This window comes from Eubalaena glacialis, chromosome 2 (assembly GCF_028564815.1).
Source record: "Eubalaena glacialis isolate mEubGla1 chromosome 2, mEubGla1.1.hap2.+ XY, whole genome shotgun sequence".
NCBI lineage: Eukaryota > Metazoa > Chordata > Mammalia > Artiodactyla > Balaenidae > Eubalaena > Eubalaena glacialis.
This window is the reverse complement of record NC_083717.1, coordinates 51146318-51167790: the sequence shown is the minus strand read 5'-3', so window position 1 is coordinate 51167790 and position 21473 is coordinate 51146318. Positions and strand designations below refer to the sequence as shown.

General features: G+C 42.9%; 1 protein-coding gene across 5 annotated transcripts in view; it reads right to left on the bottom strand.

Annotated features, from left to right (window-relative positions):
* The window catches only part of MEF2A (myocyte enhancer factor 2A), a 176316-nt gene extending 175580 nt beyond the window's left edge, over positions 1 to 736 (bottom strand). For 3 of the 5 annotated variants that reach the window (XM_061179997.1, XM_061179994.1, XM_061179993.1), the window contains exon 1: positions 349 to 736. The gene's annotated coding sequence lies outside the window, so the exon portion shown is untranslated. The remainder of the gene's footprint in view (positions 1 to 348) is intronic. The other 2 variants (XM_061179995.1, XM_061179996.1) reach the window with 2 other exon arrangements.
* Positions 737 to 21473: the final 20737 nt, after the last annotated feature.

The window sequence follows — 21473 nt, the reverse complement described above, 5'->3', positions numbered from 1 at the left end:
CGCCGAGCCTGCGCGGCCGACCCTCCCTCCACCGGCCCGCGACACCCCTTCAGACCTCGGGCCCGCCCTCGGGGCACCCCGCCCCCACCTCCGCAGGCGCCTTGCCCCTCGTCTCCGACCGCGACGCGACCACCGCTCGCCGCCTCCCCGCACCCCACCCGCCCCGCCGCCGCGCGCCTCGACCCCTGCTCCCTGCCAGCCGGACACCACACCGTCCCGCTGTCCCCGGAGCCCCGCAGGCGCCCCTCCAGGGCCGCGTCGCCCCCCCTCCCCGGCGCCCCCAGCCCCCTCGCCGAGACACCGCCCCTCTGGCCCCGCGGACTGAGCCCTGCCGCTCGCGGCCCTCACCGTCTCTCCGGCGCAGCTGGCGGGCGCACACAAGCCGGAACGGGGGCCCGCCACCAGCGCTCCGCGCCGCCCGGAGCCGCCTCCTTCAGCCCGGGACTCGTCGGGACATCAGCGCACGGATCCCCACACCGGGGCTATTTTTAGGAGACAGGCCCGGGCCAGACCGGAACTCGTTCCTGTCGGCGCGCGTGCGCACTATTTCGACGGTACTCTGTGTCCCTCCGCCAAGCTCGCCTTTTCCTTCACTTCCCTTCGCACACTCTCTGGCTTCTCCCTTAAGTTTTCTTCACAGAGCTGATTTATCCTCTTGGTGGGTCCTAGAGCACTTGGAGTGGGAAAGACAAGGGTGCGGGCAAAGAGAGTCACACTGTTTGGAAGCGAGCACTACCCCACAAGGACGTGAGGGGTGGACTATGTTTTCTGGTGGGTGAGGAGACGGATCACCCGGCACAGGAAGGAGATGACGGCGGTTTGGCGCCGGGGCTACAGGCTGGAGCTCGCTTCCCTCTGAAGGACCGTGTTCTCCTGGAAGGGATACTGGTCACTTAATGAGGACCCGGGCGCCTCCTAGGGCGGGGCAGCCCGGCGGCGTCGCGCCCTGTAGCCCTGCCTCCCCCACTGCTGCCTCCCTGACCAGCCGCGGGGGCCGGGCTCAGAGCGGCTCCAGAGACGCGGCGCGTGGCAAATCGCCTCGCTTGGCCGCCGGCTCCAGCCAACCCGGGGCGCCGGGGGGCGGGGTCCCAGGGGCGGGGCCGGGGCTCGGGGCGCGAGTCCGTCAGTCGTCCGGAGTCCGGTGCCAGGCGGCGTCCTTCGGGAGGGCCCAGACACCCCCTGCCGGGCTCCTGGAGCCGCTGCCAGACTCCCGCCCTCGGGGCAAGCTTGGCGCCCCAGATCTCCGCTCGTCACGCCCGCGCCCACATCCACATTGCGGTTGGGACCGCACCTGTGCCCTCGCCTGCGCGGCCACCAGGTCACCCGCACTGAGCAAGCACAATTGGGACTCAGGCCCCTGGCGCGCCGAGGCGGCTCGGACCCCTGCCCCCAGACAGTAGGACTTAAAGGGGCCTGGAAGGCTGGAAGGCGGGCGACCCCTTTCGGTCTTTCGACCCCAGCCAAGCTCGCCACGTCCGGGGAGAGACTCAAACTACTAATCTTAACTACTAGTAATAGCTAGTTACTGATAGGCACAGCTAGTATGCCTTGAGCGCTAAACTGTGTGCTGAACAGTTTGCAATATGATAGCTCATCATCCTTACAACATCCCCATAAAGTAGCTTCAGTTTCTATTCCCATTTTACATAGGAGAAAAGGGAAGCTTGAGCGCTAAAGTGACCTTTTGAGGTTACAGTTTAAGAGGAGGACACTGAGCACTTGAACTCCTGACCACTCTGCATACTGCCTTTTCTGAAAGCGGTTCAAAGGAAATGTGTTTGGGGGCTATTGGTTTTTGCCGAGGGAGGTCGTTAGGAGGTGAGCCATTTGTAGTCTTTGCATCATGAAGGCTGCTTGCCTCTGGAGTTTCTACGGCCACGCTGCCTATCTATGCACCCAGAGGTACCTATGCAGTGGATACAAAGCCAAATAATTATTTTCATTTGAAGATGAGAAATTCAGTCGCACAGCACTTTGAAACAAAGTGATTGGGGTGGGTGAGCAGATGCGCAGAGGCTGTGGGCAGAGGAACTGGGAAGTTACAAAGGAAACTGGAGACTAACAAGCTTCCTCCCTCAAGGACAAGGCAATGTACTGGGGAGAACCCAACACAAAAGTGACACATAAACACCAGACACTGGAAAATTAACCTGGAGTTGTGCTCAGAGCCCCACAATGTCAGCGTTCAGAGGAGCCAGCAGCAGGGAGGTTTTTTAAAAAACACGTTAGAATTTGGTGTAACTCAGCAAATCATGTGGAAATGCACACTTTTTAATCTGCCAGAAGCTGCAAAGCCAGCTGGATTTGGCTTCTCTGCTCCAAGAAAATAGAAGAGTTGAACAGTTTTCCTTCAGAAAGGAAAAGGTGAGGTGGGAGGACCATGAGCAATGGCTCCCTTATTCCCACCTGCCCTGGAAGGAGAAGAGGAATAATGAGAACAGACTTTTCTGAAAGAGGTTTTCATATGCTCATTGCTTCACCCCATCTCCCATCCTTGGCAGAAGCTTACCCTCTTGGGGCACAGAAGACTCAGCTCAGACTGCCCATCACCTACCCATTCAAATGCTGTTGGTCACTCCAGAAAGCCAGGCAGAGAACTTGGCTCTGAGTCCAGCCAAAGCAGAAATGAAGAATGTTTGCATCACCTAAGAGAGCAGCTCTTTCCCCACTACCCCCTGCAAGTCAAAGCCCTTGTCTAAGAATTACAGGGAGTTGGAAGGAAGGAAGGAAGGAAGGAAAGAAGGAAGGAGGGAGGGAGGGAAGGAAGGGAGGGAGGAAGGGAGGAAAGAAGAGAGGGGAAAAAAGTAAGTTTAAGAATTTTAGAGCACAGCTATTGTAAAATCCATTAGCAAGCTATAATCACTGTTATTTGTAATTAAAGTAACCAATTTTAGGAAATCATCATTGCCTCTATGGTCTCAAAAACATGTACCTGAAGTCCAGTGTCTCCAGCAACTTGCTGCACTCAGCTGGGCCTAGGCCATGCGCCACTGGCTTGGAAGGAACTTCTGAAGGGCAGCATCTGTTAGTCTTCCAACTCTTTCTGTCCTCCTTAAAGCACTTAGGTGTCCAAGTGTGTCTCAACTGAAGGGGCTCCGTATTGTACTAGGCACTGTGATATAGAGGTAAGGAAGAGCAGCCCTTCCTTCAAAGGGGCTGGCAGGCCATGGTGGGGGACATACACCTTAAAACACAAGCCAGCCTGGTAACCACCAAGAGATGGATTTCCAAGGGCACTAGAAGAGCACAGAAGATGAATATCTAAGAAGGGAAGAGAATTAGGGTAGGCTTCTTAGATGAGGCAACCCCACAGTGAATCTAAAAAGCCTCCAAAGAAGGATGAAAAGGGGTCCTCTCATTATGTCTTGAGCTGAAGAATAAAGCCCAAGCTCCTTAGGAGGCAGAGGTCCCTGACCATTGGCCAGCCTTACTCTCACCCCTTCCTGCCAGATACCTCACTGTCCGCATTCAGGAATCTTAATCACACACCAGACTACTTCCTATGTCTGCAGGGTAAACCCCTTTTTATCCATCAAGTCTCCATTAGGCATCTTCTCTAAGAACCCTTCTCTAATACAGTGCTTAGTTGAAGTGTATTTCTGTATGTCTGTCTCCTTCCTTCTGGTGAATGAGCCCCTTGAAGACAAGAAATGTGATTTATTCCTTACTTGATCTGCCATATCTAGCACAGTGCCCGGCGTGTGGTAGACAATCAAATGTTTGTAAAATATTTCTGAGCAGCCTTTAGGCAGAGGGACTGCTGTGTGCAAGGACCCCATGAGTGTGGCTCAAGAGAAAAACCACAGCTAGAGTAGTGTGCCTGGAGCCTGGAGTCTGATCAAGTGCTGGGGAGTGGTCAGGAGTGAAACGGTGCAGAGCCTTAGCCCATCAAGCCAGGCCATTTGGATCTCTTTCTGAAAGCAAAGGGAAGCACTGACAGATTTCAAGCAGGTAAATAGCAAGATCTATTTGGCATTTTAGAAGGATCACTGAGGGCAGTAGTTGGAGGTGGGTGGGAGGGAGCAAGACTGGAGGCAGGACAACCAGTTAGAATGCACTGATGGTATAGCCGCTGCTGGCAGAGCCCCCACCCTTCCCATCCCTGGACATCTCCGCAGACTTTCCCCACACATGCTGATGGCTTCCTGTGTCTCTGTTGAGGCTCTGGCCCCAAGAGAGGGCTTCCTTGGGTCAGGAGATAAAGACTCCAGCTTCCTCACGCCTTAGGAAGACAATTCTAAGGCATGTACCCCAAAGTCTCTCAGGGGCCCCAGTGGATTGGGCCCCAGTTGTCCTCAGTGGTGATCCACTCATTAGCACAGTTTTGATGTCTGTCCTCACTTCCCAAGTCTTCCCCACTCCCCCAGAGCCCTTCCCAGGATCACCTCCCAAATAAACCACCTGCACCAAAATCCTTGGTTTGGGGTCTGCTTTTCAGAGGACCCATTTAAGACAAATTGCAACTGAGATAAGAAGAAGGAGGACCTGAATGAAGACAGTTGCCTGATGGTAAAGAGAGGGTAGAAGCAAAACATGGAGCTAGAAGGAGAACTGACCTGCTTGCTGACCGTTGAATATGGGGTCAGGGAAGGTAGAGGAGTCTCAGCTGCCTCCAGGTTTCTGGCTTAGGCTCCTGAGTAGATAATAGCAGCATCATTTAAGTGGGGAACACTGGAGGAATGTGAGGTTGAGGGAGCTGGATGAGGGGAGCACGATGAGTTCCATTCTGCTCATGTTGAATTTGACATGCCTGTGGGACAAATTATCCTTAGCCTCGTGGGGTTGGAAAAAGAAACAACTAGTTGAGACTGGACAATATAGGGAAGGCTTCCTGGGGGAAGAGAATTTTAAGCAGAATTTTGAAGCTGTGGTATATGGGCTGGAGAAGAAACATAAATACATATCAGAATGACAATGAGAGGGATGGACAGTAAAAAAAAAAAAGAAAGAAAAAAAGATTCATACGGGGAGGGGTGGGGTGGGGAGGGAAGCAAGTTTATTTGAACGAGGGAAAATAAAAAGAGCCTCACAGGGGTTTCAGTTTGTGAGCTGCTTGAAGATAAGGGCCATGTTCAGTCTTGTGTCCCCACACTTACACAAAGTTGATATTTATTAAATGTGGTGTGAACCAGGCAAAGTAATATTTTTCATGATGTCTCAATCTTGTACAACTATAAATAATTAAAAATTGAAGGTTTTAAATGTGTTCCAAATTAGCAAATTCTCCAAATTTAACTTTGTGTAAGGATTTTTGTCTTGTTGAGAAATACCATATTTAAGAGAAATATCTTGCTCGTAAAGTTACCTGATTGTAAATTTTACTTGTAAATCTGACATAGGATCTAATGACTTGTAAATATTTCAGAAAATCAAAATTCCACATTTTAAATTAAACCTAAAACTAAAGATGTAATCTACTTTGTACTGTACACAATAAGTGCTTTAGAGTTAAAATCACGAACGTATATGTGAAAGAAAGAGACCTTTTGTGCATTCCTTTTCTATTGCAAGTTCCATGACAAACACCCAGATCTAAATGACATTTTCCAGTAAAAGAAACCAGGGGTCCTTGGAGAAACGGCTGATTTCAGGATTGGAAAAGGAAAAACAAACAAACAAAAAACAAAACAAAACAAAAAAACCTAGATAAACCTATGGTGCCAGAAAGAAAGGAAGTTCTCAAAAAAATGATGGGCAGGTCAAAGGGACATTGGAGCCAATCTGAAAGAGCTGCCAATGGCCAAAGCTGGAACAATTGAAGCAACAAAGTAAATAATGCTAGTGTTGGATTATAACCTATAGAATAAAATGAGCCCATACTGATACAAATAAATAATTGGCTGAATAAATTAACAGGAGAGAAAGTATAGATTTTACTTATAGGAGAATTCCCATTTAAAAAAATGTAGAAGAATGAGAACAATATAAAAACCACCATTAGGCAAACACCACAGTTAATAACTTCTTGCAGGCGAGAATGTTCAGTGGACGCAAAAATTGGTGGGAAAAAAATTATGAGAACAGGACATTTACATAGTCTCAAAGTAGTTACCTGCAAGATATTTATTAATTACAAAGAGAAAAATAGTAACTTTATGATAGAGAAACCCAGCAGACACCACCTGAGCCAAGTGAACAAGGCTAGTATCACCAGCAACAATGTTTATCGACGTTATGCACACTATGTGTATGATGCAATGAGAAAGACACGTCCCTTCTCTGGTATTCCTGCCCAAAATGTATGACCTGAATCTAATCATGAGAGTACCTCAGACAAACACAAATCGAGGGACATTCTACAAAATAACTGACAAGTATTCATTGAAAGTGTCCAGATCATGAAAGACAAGGAAAGACAGAGGAACTGTCACAGATTGGAGGAGACCAAGAAACGTGACAACTAAATACAAAATGGGATCCTGGATTGGATCCTGGTACAGAAGAGAGACATTAGTGAGAAAACTGGTGAAATGAGAATAAGGTCTGTAGTTTAGTTAATAGTGTTATGTCACTGTTAATTTCCTGGTTTTGATAATTGTACTATCCTTATGTAAGATAACATTCAAGGAAGCTGGGTGAATTCTCTGCACTGTGTTTGTCACTTTTGGTAAGTCTGAAAGTATTTCAAGATAAAAAAAAACTTTTAAGTGACAAAATATTTTAGTATTCTATAATTTACTCAACTCCCCAATAACAACCCTCATGTAGAGTTTAAATAACTGGTATAAAGCATTTTTGCAATGGTAAGTTCAACTTCAAATTGGGCAATATTAAAACTATTGGGAAAATACTTATAAGTATGAATGTTTTGAGGTGGCCAATGTTCTGAATTGAGAAAAAAAACCACAGAATATAACAATGTTTCCACTTATTACACACAGCAATAGGATCCATGACTGCCATGTCTATGGCTATTCCTAAACACCAGAAAGTGAAACACACGTATAAATTCTAACACTGCTATTACATCTTTTTCAAGCATTAAAAATGTTGTTTTCACTTCTCTTATGTCATGGGCTTTTATTCTTGAATGCCTTATGATGAAAAGGATGAATTCAGGTTCTCGAAGAAGAGGATAAAAGGCGTTTCCTTTGCTCAATTTATAATCTTACATGTCAAAGTCTACATGAAGTTTAAACAAACTTCAAAAATATAAGAAATCGAATCTTTGACAGCTGGATGTTTTTTACAATCTAACTTCAAATAAGTCTTTCAATTTCTATGATATGTTATCATTTTGTTATATATTTTTTTCCTCTGCACAGAGTTTATTCTGACTTTGTGATCCTCTCCACAACCAACAATACATTCGCATGTCAATTATAGTAACTCCCAACCTTGAGTTTATTTTCTTTTCACTTTTTGTATTCCATCCAAAGAGAGGCTGCATTTCACAGCAATATCCCTCCCACTATCCTACCCACATCTATCCCTTGCATGTGAGATCATGATCTCTCTCCTGTCCTCTTTGCCTATATATTGTTGTCACAGATATTTCTTCTAAATCCTGGAATTGCCCTAGTTCCCCCTCAATAATTTATTTCCAGATGCATCCCAGGCATTACCAAGCTCTACCTGTCTATTAGGATGTCCATTTAGACCTATTTTGGGCCTATGTGTCCCTAAGATCTCATAGAGAGAGAAGGGTCAGTTCTCTTGGTGATGGCCACGTTATACAAATCATTCCCAAATTGCTACTTATGATCTAGCAAAGATTTTTATCTGTTAGGATTTTAGAATGTTGAAATTTGAAACAAATCTGGGAGTCACTGAAAAAAATAAGACTACAAATTTTGGAGTCCAGTGGTCTTTTGTTTAAATCACACCTCTACCATTTCCCAGGTGTGTAAATTTGGGCAAGTTGCTCAACTTCTCCAAACCTCTATCTTCCTACCTGTAAGATGATAGGAATCCTTCCTCAAGGTTGTTTTACGGACTAAGCAACCCACATAAAGTGCTTACATAATCTGCATGCATAAATAATAGTTACATTTTTGGCCGTTCATTGATTGATTTCACAAACTTCTACTGAGCCCTTACTGTGTACCACGCACTGTCCTAAGCATGGGGAATACAGAGAAGATCAATGTTCTTAGGAAGTTTGTAGTCATGCAGGTACAAAGACAATAAAATATATATGTAAACAAGAAGATGTCAGATGGCAATAAGGGCTATAATGAAATAACACAAGACCATGAGAGAGCCATTGAGGGGAGATCTTAGCTAGGGTTTCAGGGAAGGCTTCTCTGAGGCAGTGACATTTAAACTGGGTGACAGAGGAGCTGGACAGGTGAAGACCTGGGGAAGAGTGTCTCAGGCAGAGGGAAGGACAATGTCCCCAAGGTGCGACTGAGCTTATTTTGTTCAAAGAATAGAAAGAAGGCAAGCATGGCTGAAGCAAGGTTGGGGGGCCCGGGATGGTTTTTAAGCCATTGGAAGGCTGTTGCTGTGGCGTTGTTATCTAAGTGGGAAAACAATGAAAAAACAACAGATTAAATCACCAGCATGTTAGTACAGTGCTCCCTTCACATTCAAAAGGGACAAGTGAGGCAACTGTCTGTCAGTCTATTAGTCAGCAGTTTTTTAGCTGTAAATAACAGGAACCCAAGTCAAACCAACTTAAACCAAAAATAGGGAGAATTTACTGGCTTGTTCAACTGAAAATTCAGTGCCATTTCTAATTCCAGCATTGCTGGACTGGAAACTAAAACACTCTCTCCGTGTCTCTCTCTCTCTCTCTCTCTCTCTCTCTCTCCCTCCCTCTCTTTCCCTCCCTCTCTCCCTCTCTCCCTCTCTCCCATTTACCCTGTTCTGTGCCCCAAATTCATATGTTGAAACCTAATCCCCAATGTAATGGTATTAGGAGGTGGGGCCTTTGGGAGGTGATTAGGTCATGAGAGTGGAGGCCTCAGGATGGGATTAGTGCCCTTATAAAATAGACCCAGAGAGCTCCCTTTCCCCTTCTGCCATGTGAGGACAAAGCAAGAAAGCCATCTATGAACCAGGAAGCAGGCTCTCACCAGACACCTAATCTGCCAGCACCTCGACCCTGGACTTTCCAGCCTCCAGAACTATGAGAAATAAATTTCTGTTGTTTATACACCACTCAGTCTATGGCATTCTGTTATAGCAGGCCAAACAGATTAAGACAGTTTCCACTGAGAAAGAGCTTTCTTTAAATTTCTATTAATCAAAGTCCCAGAGTTAAGCCTGGCCTGGCTAACACATCTCTTTCTGAAGCAATCACTGTGGCCAGGGTGATAGAATGCTCTGATGGGTCACATCTGGGTCATTACCTGCCACTAGAATCCTGGAAGGGGAATTGAATTCACCAAAAACCCAGGAACACATGGGCTGAGAGTGGGTCGAGTAGTTCCCCACAAATTGAGCTATTATCAGAAGGGGACCTGTGTGCCAGAGAGAAAATAAGGAAATAGACATTGTTACCAAACCAAACTTGGGTCCACTTGCCTGGACACAGTAAAGACAATCTACTGACACCAGGTTGTGGTGAAGGAAAGTGCAGCGTTTATTGCAGGTGCCAAACAAGGAGTCCAGGCAGCTAGTGCTCAAAAGGCCCAAACTCCCTGAAGGCTTTCAGGTAATGGTTTCTAAAGACAGGGTAAGGGAGGGGGGTTGTGGGGTGTGTGATCAGCTCGTGGACATTCTTCTGATTGGTTGGTGGTGAGGTAATCAGGAGTCAACACCATCAACCTTCTGGTTTCAACCGGTCTGGGGTCTACGTGCTTGTGGGCAGCATACAGTTAACTTCCTCCACCTGGTGGGCGTTTCAGTATCTGCAAAACAGCTCAAAGGACATGACTCAGAATATTCTCTATAGCCCTTGAAGAGGAACTAAAGTTCCTTGACTTTGTTTAATGGCCAAACTATCATTATTTTGTTTTGCTTGACTGTTTTCCTTTCTTTCTGCATTTTCTCACTTCTCTGATTAAATTTATTCTTTGACTATAAAGTTTTTCTACAGACAAAAGGCAGGCAGAGGACTTGGGAGGGGATCTGTTCTGGAAAGACCCCATAGGGTCCTGCTCAGTTACAGACATCAAAACAATTGAGTGGCAAGAGTTGATTGTACGCTTGTATTTAGACTGTGAGTGGAGAAATTTTGTTCCTACCCTCAAGGCTAACCCTGGGCTCCTAATGGAAAAGAGACACAGAAGGAAAATTATCAGTAAGAAACCTAACAGACTATATTGTAAAGCCTGAAATTCCATGTTCTGCCTTGACATCTTTGACCCTCACAGAGCTGCAGAGTCCTAACCATGAGTTCCCTGTTCTCACCAGACATGCATGGCCCCTAACCAGCTGGTGACCCTATCAGCCAGACCAGCCAGGCCAGCCAGACCCCACCCAGTTCTAAACCTCATAGGTTTCATGTCCCTGCCAGCCCACACAATTATTCAAACAAGCAAATCACATTCTCCTGCAGGAACCAGTGGGCATCTCACCCTCCTGTTACTAGAGAGCATTTCTCGCCCAGCTCTTGCTGGTTCACTCTGCTCCTGAGTGCAAGCCCAGTGTGGCCCTGCACAGCATTCAGTCTCCTCCTCCCTCAGGCTGTGAGCACATGTGACTCATAATCTGCTGCCAGTCTCATCTGTCCACTGCTGGATGTCATATGTTTGGCCATCTCGTGTTTTTTAGGGCAGGAGATCCCTCCTGCTCCAATGGGATGAATGGGGGGTGATCAGATCACAGACCTCAATAGCTTTTCTAAGAGTAGCCTGAGCCATTTGCACTGGTCAGTAAATTTCAGCCCTCTGGACTCTGATAAACCCTGAGAGCTCCTGCTGGTGGGTCCTGGGGGCCTCTGCACATACAGGCAGACTTCTCCACACCCCTGGTTCCCAGCCTCTCTTCCCAGATGATCTTCTTTAATGTGAGATCTGGCCATCAGGCATGGCATCTTACTCATTAGTGCCTTTGCCAGAGTCTAGCTGAGGACCTGATACATAGTGGGCTTCCAATAACTGGTCCCTGAGTGAAAGAATGTATCTTTGTCTTCAATCAGGCAATGGCAAAGTGTGGAACATTCTGGTCTGACGCAACCCCTTGAAAACTTGGTTTAAGTTAGAGTCAAAGTGACCAACCCAGAAAATCTGAGAATGGAAAATCTATTTTATCCTGGGCTTTACAGAGAAAGGAAATACTGGAGGTCAGAAGCCATGGTTTTCAATGTTCACATTAGCGAAGTATCAAAATGACCTTCTTTTTAAAAAAATGAGGTTTCATTTTTATGCTAACGTTTTCAGTGAGGTCCCTGTTTTTGTCAGAAATTTCAACCTTTGTCGGGTAATTGCACAACCCCTGGGTTTGCTTAGCCTGCATAGTCTTGGCACGACTGACTTTTTTTGGTACATGCTGTAGGCAAGATTTTTATGAGGCTTGATTCTTGTCTTGACTTTATTTGATCAGGTATATCTGTAATTCTGCACATACATTAAAGCAGACAGCACCTCTTAGCACCACAGAAGAATGATAAGAAAATATTTATCATATATATATCTACAGGAATGCAAAAAGTCTTTCCAGAAATCATGCTTCAGCACGTTGTGTGATTTAAGCACACAGTTTCAAGGGGCTGGGTTCTCTCCTTGAGAATCACTTGCAATTTCCAAGAGTTTGGATAAATTAGAGATTCAGCATGCCAAAACAAAACAAAACAAAACAAAACTGAAGAGCTTCATCAAAATTCTTCACCAGAATTCTCTTTCCTGGTCTTTGGATCTATAAAAGTGTTCATTTTTGAGCAACTTCTCTTCAGAACACCTCTTCTAGAACTGAACACAGTGGCAGAGCTGAGGTTAAAGAAAGACTCCTTTTTTTCACCTTTTGGATTAAAAAAGATGAAAAGGTTTGTTAACACATTGAGTTGGCAAAGGTATATAGGAACAGGCCCTCTTGTACCATGTTACTGGGAGTGAAAATTGGTACAATCTCTTTGGAAGGCCATTTAGTTAATATCTATCACAATTTTAAATACATGTACATTTGGCTCAGCAATTCCACATCTAAGAATTTACCCCCATAGAGATGCTTACATATATTCATTGCAGAATTGCTTAGAGCAGCAAAATAATTTTAAAAAGAAATATTTATCAAAGTGAGATTGGGTAAATAATTTATGGTACAACCATACAAGCGAATACTATTCCGCTACCATATATATACATAGCTGAATATATAGATAGATAGATATAGATAATATAGATATATATATACACACACACACATACATGCAGTATGTGTGTGTGTGTGTGTGTGTGTGTCCCAAGACCAGTGGTTTTCAATAGGAAGAACAGCTGATAATATCTGGAGACAACTGGACAGGGCATCTAGTGGGTAGAGGCCGGGGATGCTGCTAAACATCCTACAGTACACAGAACAGCTCCTCCTCTCCAACAACATATAACTATCTAGCACAAAATGTCAATAGTGCTGAAGATGAGAAACCCTTCTCCTAGACAATCTGGAAGTTTCCATAAGTAACAATAGTAGCTGTCTCTGAGAAGGGAAACTGGAAGACTGGATGTAACACTTTGTCCTGAAGGAAATTGTATAGATGTGTATATTCTATACTTAATGTACTCCATATGAAGCAGTTTGAAAATGTTCACTCCCAGGCTCTCTCAGGCAGGGTATCAGAAAGTAACAGGCTCTGTGGGAACCATTTCTCTGCCTTCTCTTGCCTCAGATCTCGTCTTTGCTCTGAGCAAATGACAAACACCATGAGTGAGCTTGAGGACGAGAAAAAGTACTTTGTATTCACAAGTTCCTGGGCCATTTCTGTTCACCCAGGGACAGCAATATCACTGAAGTGTTGACTCTAAAAGTAAAGTGTAACTTTCTTTTTGCTTGCCTCTGCTCATGTTGACTCTAGAACTTGGTGTAGAAAGGCAAGGGCTCTTTTCCTTCCCCGTATGTATCAATAAAATAAGTAAACTCAGGGATATACCTCTCTAATAGCCTGAATGTGCAGTTTTTATATTTCAAATAGTAAATTACCCCTTAAAATATTTTAAACACCATTTTGAGTTTAGCAAATAAAAATTTACCCACAAAAGTTTGCCAAAGTAGGATGTTCATTGAAGCATTGTTTATAAATCTGAATCTGAAAATAAGAAAAGTATCCAGGTGAAAGATGGTATATAAACTATATCAAAGTCATTCTACAGAATATTCTGCTACTGTTAAAAAATGAGATAGAGCCATACATGTTGATATGGTATGGTCTCTAAGATACATCACTTGAAAAAAGCAAGTTATAGAAGAGTGTATATGATAGGCTTCTTTCTGTATAAATTACAAAAAAAGAATATACTTAAAATTCCATCTTGGCATATGCATGTTTTGCTTTCTGGAAAGAATAATATGAAACTCTTAACAGTAGCTTCTTTGGTGAAAGGGACTGAGGGCAGGGGGGTAGGGAGAGTTACAGGCAGTTCTCTTGGTATTTCATACCCTCACATACTTTCTAAATGTTCTAACCAGGTACATGTGCATGCATTATTTAAAATTTTTTTTTCAGCAGAGGTTATCAGGATGGCAAAAGCATGGACCTTTTAAAATTTTTTTCAGTATTCCTTTTTGTTTATAAAAATGCACACGACATATATTATGAAAGAAAATTTAGAAAACATCAGAATGTAAAAGAGGCAAGGGATGGTCAAATTAAATAGACAATTTAAAACTGTTCTTTAAAATTACATAGAGCCAAATCAATGTACAGTAAAAGGGCATATATATGAGCCTTCAGATATGAGCAATGCCATTGAACAAATTTGAATAGAACATCTTGTTGTTGTTGTTGCTGTTATGGTTACTATTATCCCTTGATCTATTAGTAGTTTTGAGTGTCTACTCTAAGCAAAAAGCATTGTGGTTAAGTCTACGAAAGAGATAAAGATGGGTCAGATGTGGACACAGACCCCTTGAGTCACCTGCCAGCTAAAGTGATAAATTTACGCTACATTATGTCTGCAAGCTAGCTAACCAGGGTTAGGGACTCAGGCAGCTCCCTAGTAAGGATCAGGCCCATGAAGTAGGCCAGTCTGGTTTGAGGACCAGTTGCCACATCTCCCTCAGATGGACCAGGACCTGAAATCGCCACCATTACACTGAGTCCTAGAGTTGACAACAGAGGCTGATTTAAAATAAAATGCTCATGATTAAAATGCACTCAAGCAGGCCCACATTTCCCAAGCTATGTAATCCAGTGTCTAAATATATCATTTGTTTAATTCCTTCTGATAGCAGATAATGTAAATCTTAGCCAACTGGCAGCAAAATGGGTTATTTCTCATTTTGGATCGCATCCAGTTCAGGAATCCACCTCCTTCTCCCTGAGATTCACCTATATTGGGGTGGGGAAGGGGGGCACTGGTTCATGGTCATTCTCTGTAACCAGTTGGCATCCCCCAAAGATTTGCATTCCACTCTGGTTGGTGTCTTCTGAGGTGGGGATGCAGTGTCCCTCTCCCAGCTGTGAGGCTCCTCCAGGTGACCTATTGGTCATAAAATGCATGTAAAACCTTATAGGACAGAGATCCATGAATCAGATTATCTAGATTTTCATCCTTGTTTTGTGGTTCTCAATTCTGGCTGCACAGTGGAATCAACTGGGAAGCTTTAAAAAATGTCTGGGCCCCACTTTTCCTCCCAGATCTTCTGATTTAATTGGCCTGAGGTGTAGCCTGGATATTGAAGATTTTAGAAGTCTTTAGGTGATTTGAATGTGCAGCCCTGGTTGAGAACCACTGCCCTAGCTCTTCCAGGCAATCCACTCAGTTCATTGAGGTTTCAGTTGGAAATGGGCCCCCATGTGGTCCTCTGATCCATTAGTCCCCACCCTTTCTTCTTCCTCTAATATGACCTGTTATTGTACTTGTTAGAGCAGGCACAGTTTTAGTAACAAATATACCCAAATGTGTACTGGCTCAACATAAGAGAAATTTTCTTGCTCAGGTAACAATCCAGGTAGCAGGGTAAGGTGTCTCTGTGTGTGGCTGGGGGATGTCCTGCTTTCTACAGGTCTCAGGCACATGAGCTGACTATGATTCTGCCATCTGCAACAATAGCTAAGGTTCGCCTAGAGGTCACCAAAACAGTCAGCTGAATGGAGACAAGAACATGGAAACGCACAGGAGGAAGGTTTTAATGGGTAGGCTAAGAAGTGGCCCTCAAATCTTCTCTTCTCATTCCATTGGCAGGAATTAGTCATATGGTAACATCTAACTGCAGAGGAATCTGGGAATGTAGTCCAACCATGTTCCCAAGAAGAAGAGGAAAATGGATTTTGAGGAACCACTGTAGTCTCTACTGCATCACTATAGCTGCTTCCTGCAAACAAATAGCTTCAATTCTCTAGCCCTTCTCTGCATTCTTTACAATTAGCTGGCAACACCCTAACCTTATGATTAAGTCATCACCTGCCTTTTTTTTTTTTACACTTATGTTCACACAACCTGTACATGAATGTTTATAACAGCTTTATTTATTTATCCTTTTGGCCACACCACATGGCTTGCAGGATCCTAGTTTCCTGACCAGGGATCGAACCCGTGCCCTCAGCAGTGAAAGCGTGGAGCCCTAACTACTGGACTGCCAGGGTATTCCCATCACCTGACTTTTTGCTCACTGCCCCTAAGCAGTTGAACATGGGTAGACACAACATGATATTTAGTTCATGATCTTTAAACCTCAAATGGGCACCCAACACTTGTGGCAATCTGACTACATTTCCTTGGTAAGCTTGCTCTCCTACTGCCCAGGTAACTGCTTTATACCTCAACCTCTTCTCGATCTTAATATGTTGAAAACTGGACTTGACTGACCCCTCAACACATCCTGACCCAGGCTTCCCCATCTTGGGAAACATCACCATCCAGCAAGTGGCTCAACCCAAACAAGTGACCATCATTCTGACTCCTCCCTTTTTCTCCCCCTCCTCCAACCCATCATCAAATCTCATCAGCTTTGCCTCTAAAACATATCCTAATTCTACATTCTTCCATCTCTCCAGGCATCTGGAAAGTTGTCTACCAGCTCTTGCCTCTCTTACAGCCTATTCTTCCCAGGCAGCCATGGGACATTCCTCAAACCTGAGCGCTATCATGTCACTCCCCTGCCTAATCCCCTGATGTGGCTTTCATTGCACCTTGTAAAAACTCAGCCTGGTTACCATTGCTTACATGGTACCCACTGCATAATTCCTCTTTCTCCAACCCCATCCAACATCACTATTATCCCTGTCCTCAAGCCCTCAAGTCTCTTTCCTTCTGCAAAATCTTCACACTTGCTGTTCTCTTTGACTAGAATGCTTTTCTCCTATCTGTTTAGGGCTGACTCCTAAACATCCTTTAGGTCTCAGTTTAAACCCCAGTGGACAGTATTAACCTCACTACACTTCTAAGCAGGTCCCCATTATCCTCTATCATTTCACTCTGTTTCCCTCACAGCACTCATTACTATTTATAATTAATTGTGTGTGTTTACTTGTTTATTGTTCCAACCTATAAGATTCTTAGCTACACGAGGGTAGGGCTATGTCTGCTTTGTTACTGGCTGTTGCAGATGACTGATACATTCTGTCTACACTGGTTGAATGCAATATAGATCAATGAATGCAGTGCAATAGATCAATGCTTCTTAACATTTATTGATTTATAATTACTATTATTTTAGGTCAAGGAAACTTTAAGAACCTGATGAAAGCTTTGGGCCTTTCCCCCTGAAAAAATGCACACATAGCATTGTGTTAAGTTTCGGTTAATTCCTGGGCCTTCAGAAACCTACCCACTCAGAAATTTGATTAATAATTCTAGAACTAACTGGCACTTTTAGCTCTAAAATTCTTATAGTAACACATTTTATTATATCAACTATTCTGTTACCAATAAAAGTACCAACAAAGAAAACAGTAAAGCCTTAATACGAAGACATCCAGGAAAGGTAAGTTTTTATGGGATAGTGAGAAGCAGCAGGAAATGCCTAGAATCCTAGGGTAGCTAAGAACCAAGACCACGCTCCCGCCCCGGGCAGCCTGATAGATGGCACAGCTGAGAAAGTGAGGGAAGGGAGAGCCCACCTGCCAGGTCATGAACGTGAGTGTTCTGCAGGGCCCTCCAGAGATGTTGGGGCACCCATATTTCATCTTCTTGGTAGCTGTGACTGACAGGGGGTGGTGGATAGCAGAACAAGTTCATCAAGGGACTCCTCCAAAGTGGAGTTGTGAGAACTCTGATGGTATGTCTTCCCTTGTCTGAATTCCTTCAGCATGTCTGCATTCCTGTGTGCTCGAAGTTCCTGTTCCCGTTGTTGCCCATCTCCTGGAAAGCAGGGTCCATGTCATCCCCACAGCAACTACTGCAGGGTTTGCACACAGAGCTCCCTAGAAACGCTTGTCTAGGAATGGATAATAAAATCTTTATATAATATAATGATAATATAATGGATAATATAATTCCATAATGAATGGATGCTGTGCTGCTGCCAGGGCATTCACAAACCCCAGGGGAGCCTCTAGAAGGGCTGGGGGTAAGGGTGGCATGCAAGGCGCCCCTCCAGGGAGGTGGGAATCCACATTATAGAGGAAACTTTAGGACCAGGGCAGCTCATCATGTCTAATGTCAGGTGACGTGTGACAGCCAAGTCCTCAGCCCAACAGGTGCTGGGACACCTGTCAGCATAGCTGCTACAAATTCCTTGGTAGGTCACAAAAAGAGCCCAGGGTCAGCTATCTGAAGGGTATGAAGGGGTTTGGGTAACCAGAGGGGCCTCACCTGCAGGTCACAGCTGTCCCTGGCCTCAGGCAGGCAGGCCAGTAGCCACTAGCAGGTGCCTCCATAACTGCTGTAACCCAGAAGCTGATACCTTGATTCAGCTGTTGGACATTCTGTGAAGCATGTGTTGTGGGCCACTGTGGTCAATGATGCTAGTACTTAAAATTCTGAGACCAGCTTAGATGGGCTGTGGTCCCAGTAATTATTTATACAGAAGGCAGTTTCTGTGCAAGGCAGAAACTATCCTGCATGTAAACAGTGCCCTCTGATCTCACCAAATCTCCTATCAATGGACATTTTCTTGTTTCAAGAGTTCCTTTTCTTTGCTCATTAAAGACATTTTGAGAAAGCTCATCATCAGGACTGTGTATTATTTCAACTTTCAATGAATAGTTTAAATATTAAATTGGGACTCTATATTGTTTAATAAATGCATTTATAGTCAAAGTGGGGATGGCATCTGCTAACTTCAGGAGAGTAAAACCCTCTGAGATTTGAAGGAAAAGGGGAGAAAAGAGTAATTGAGGGGAGGGACTCTTAGCTCTTCCTGTTTATTTTTAAAAGAAACACCCAGTAAGATCTGAAGCAAATATAGCCAAATACCAATGTCTGTTAAACCTAGGTGGTGGAGGTTCCGTGGACGTATGTAATATTATTTTCTGTAATTTTTTGTACCTTTGAAATGTTTATAATCAGAATGAACATTTTTTAAAGATGGGATGTAGAAAGGAAATAGACTTTATAAAACTTAGGTGTGTATTGGGATTTCTTAAAGTTCTGCATATGATTATTTTGCTTAGAGATGAGAAAAGGGAGCTAAATGTCACATTTGGATATGGAAGGCATAATAATAATTAGAGCAAAACCTACATATGGGCTTAGTATGTGCCAGGCACAGTTCTAAACACGTTACTCATTAACTCATTTAGTCAGACACCAGCACAAACCTCCATCCGGGGTTGTGATCACTTGACGAAATAATGGTTTTATTGCTGGGGTTTCCAATTCGGACTCACTAAGTGAAATTAAGCAGGGAAGCATCAAGCCAGAAAAGATCAGACTTCTGTTTCTCAGTGCATGGGTCTCAGGAGTAAGTCAGCCAGGGAGAAATAAACTTCTACCTCTGATGTAGCATCCTGGTGGGAGACGGACCTGTGGAAAACTGGCCCCACTTCTGGAAGAGACAAGGGACCAGACACTGTAAAGGGACAGACCTGTTGGGATGGCTGCCTCCCAGTCACGCTCCATTCCCTTGAAGGTAACCAATATCTTTTTTTTTTTTTAATTGAAGTATAGTTGATTTACAATATTGTGTTACTTCAGGTATACAGCAAAGGGATTCAGTTATATATATATATATATACATATATATATATCAGAGTATTTTCCATTATAGGTTATTACAAGGTATTGTTCCCTGTGTTATACAGTAAATCCTTCTTGCTTAACTATTTTATATATCGTAGTGTGTATCTGTTAATCTCATAATCTTCCCAAACTCCTAATTAATCGCTACCCCACCTTCCCCCTTTGGTAACCATAACTTTGTTTTCTATACCTGTAAGTCTATTTCTGTTTTGCAAATAGGTTCATTTGTATTATTTTTTAGATTCCGCATATAAGCGATATCATATCCATGTTGCTGCAAATGGCAATATTTCATTCTTTTTATGGCTGAGTAATATTCCATTGTGTGTGTGTGTATATATATATATATATATATATATATATATATATATATATATATATACACATATGTATATACCCATTGATTATTTTTCTTGTTTGTGACACTTAAGTAAATGGAATCACTTGGAGTGCATTCTTATGTCTTGCTTGTTTTACTAAACATTTATTTAGTGAGATTTATTCTGCAATTGCCTGTACCAGTAGTTCATTCATTTTCATTGCTGCAGAATTTTTCGTTGTATGAATATGCTGTAATTTATCAACTCGTGATACTACTGATGGACCTGTGTGGAGTTTCCATTTGAGGCTCTATGACTTGTGCTGTGCTGAACACTCTTGTGTATGTCTTTTGGTGTAAATATATATGCATTTCTGTTGAGTAGACCCCTAAATGTTCAGCTTTTGAAGACACTTCAAATGGTTTTCCAAAGTGGTTGTACCAATTTGTACTCTGTCCAGCAGTGTGTGAGAGTTCAAGTTGCGCTGTAATATCATCAAAGCTAAAATTTGTCTCTTCTTTTTAAATGAATACCTAATCTAAGTGTTCATACTTAGCATTTTTCTAGGAAAGAGATATCTGGTGGGGCAAGGGCTTCCTCCTACATTGTTTTTCCCTTTTCAAGAAGTTTCTTGTTTATTCACATGGACTTTCTATTCTAGGTGAATTTTAGAACTATTTTATTGAGTTCCAAAAAAATGTTAGTAATTGCTAGATTAAGGTTATGCACATTTTAAAATTTTGATAGATACTGCTAAATTGCTCACAAAAAGTCTGGGTCAGTATATAGTCCTACCAACAGTGGAAAAGAGTAACCATTTCCCCTTACCTTCACCAACCCTGGATATTAACAAATTCTAAAATTTTACCCCCAAAGCGTATCTTATTGCATTTAAATTTGTGTTTTTTTGAGACAGATTGAGTACTTTTTACCTGTTTCTTGGCCATTTGTATTTCTTCTTCTATGCTTTGTGTGTTCATATTCTAAGCTAGTATGTCTACTGTTTAACTCTTTTTATTTCTCTCTGTAAGAGTTTTTTCTATTTTTTAAATCTGCATTGTCCAATATGAGTCACCACTGGCCGTATTTGTCTATTTAAATTGAAAGTAATTTAATTAAGTAAAACTAAGGCTTCAGTTCCTCAAACTGGTCACATCTCAAGTGTTCAACAGCTACATGTGGCCAGTGGCTGTCCTTTTGGGTAACACAGAGTATGAACAGTTCCCTCATTGCAGAAAGTTCTATTGGACAGTGTTGGTTTAGATAGTAATCCTTTTTCTGTATTTGTGTTGAAATATTTTCCCTCAGGCCACCCTTATATTTTTTGTTTTTGAACACTTTCTTTTGTAGTACAGAGAGAATACATTTTTATGTGGCCAAATTATTAATAATTTTTATATGGATCTTGTTTAAGAAAACCTTCAGAAGTTATAAACATTTTCTACAAATTTTCTTCTAATTATTTATTTGTGTTGTTCTTTAATTTATCTAAAATTAATTTTACAGTGCAAAATAGGAGCTCAATTCAATTTTTCACAATGGATTGCCAATCTTTCTCGTACCATGTATTGTGCTTGAAAGGAGGAAAACCAGAAATATTGGTGAACAGTACTAATAACTACCACATACCTTTAATCGAGGTAATGAAAATTTCCTTCTGTTTTAGTTTGCTAAGCAGTTTTGGCAGGAATAAACATTAAATTTTGTCAACTGCTTTTTCTGTGCTTCTCAAGAGGATTTTTTTTACTCCTAATTAGGACAAATCCTACCCTTAGTTGGGGGTAATGTATTATTTTTAATTCATTAATGGATTTGATGTGCTAATATTTTATTTAGAATTTTTGTATGTATTCAGAAACAAGTTTGGCATTTTTCTTGTTGATACATAGTATTCCATTGTATGGATGTATTATACTTTGTTTAGCCAGCTCCCTATTAATGGATATTTGCATTTTCCAATATTGTTCTAATTACCAACAATGCTACG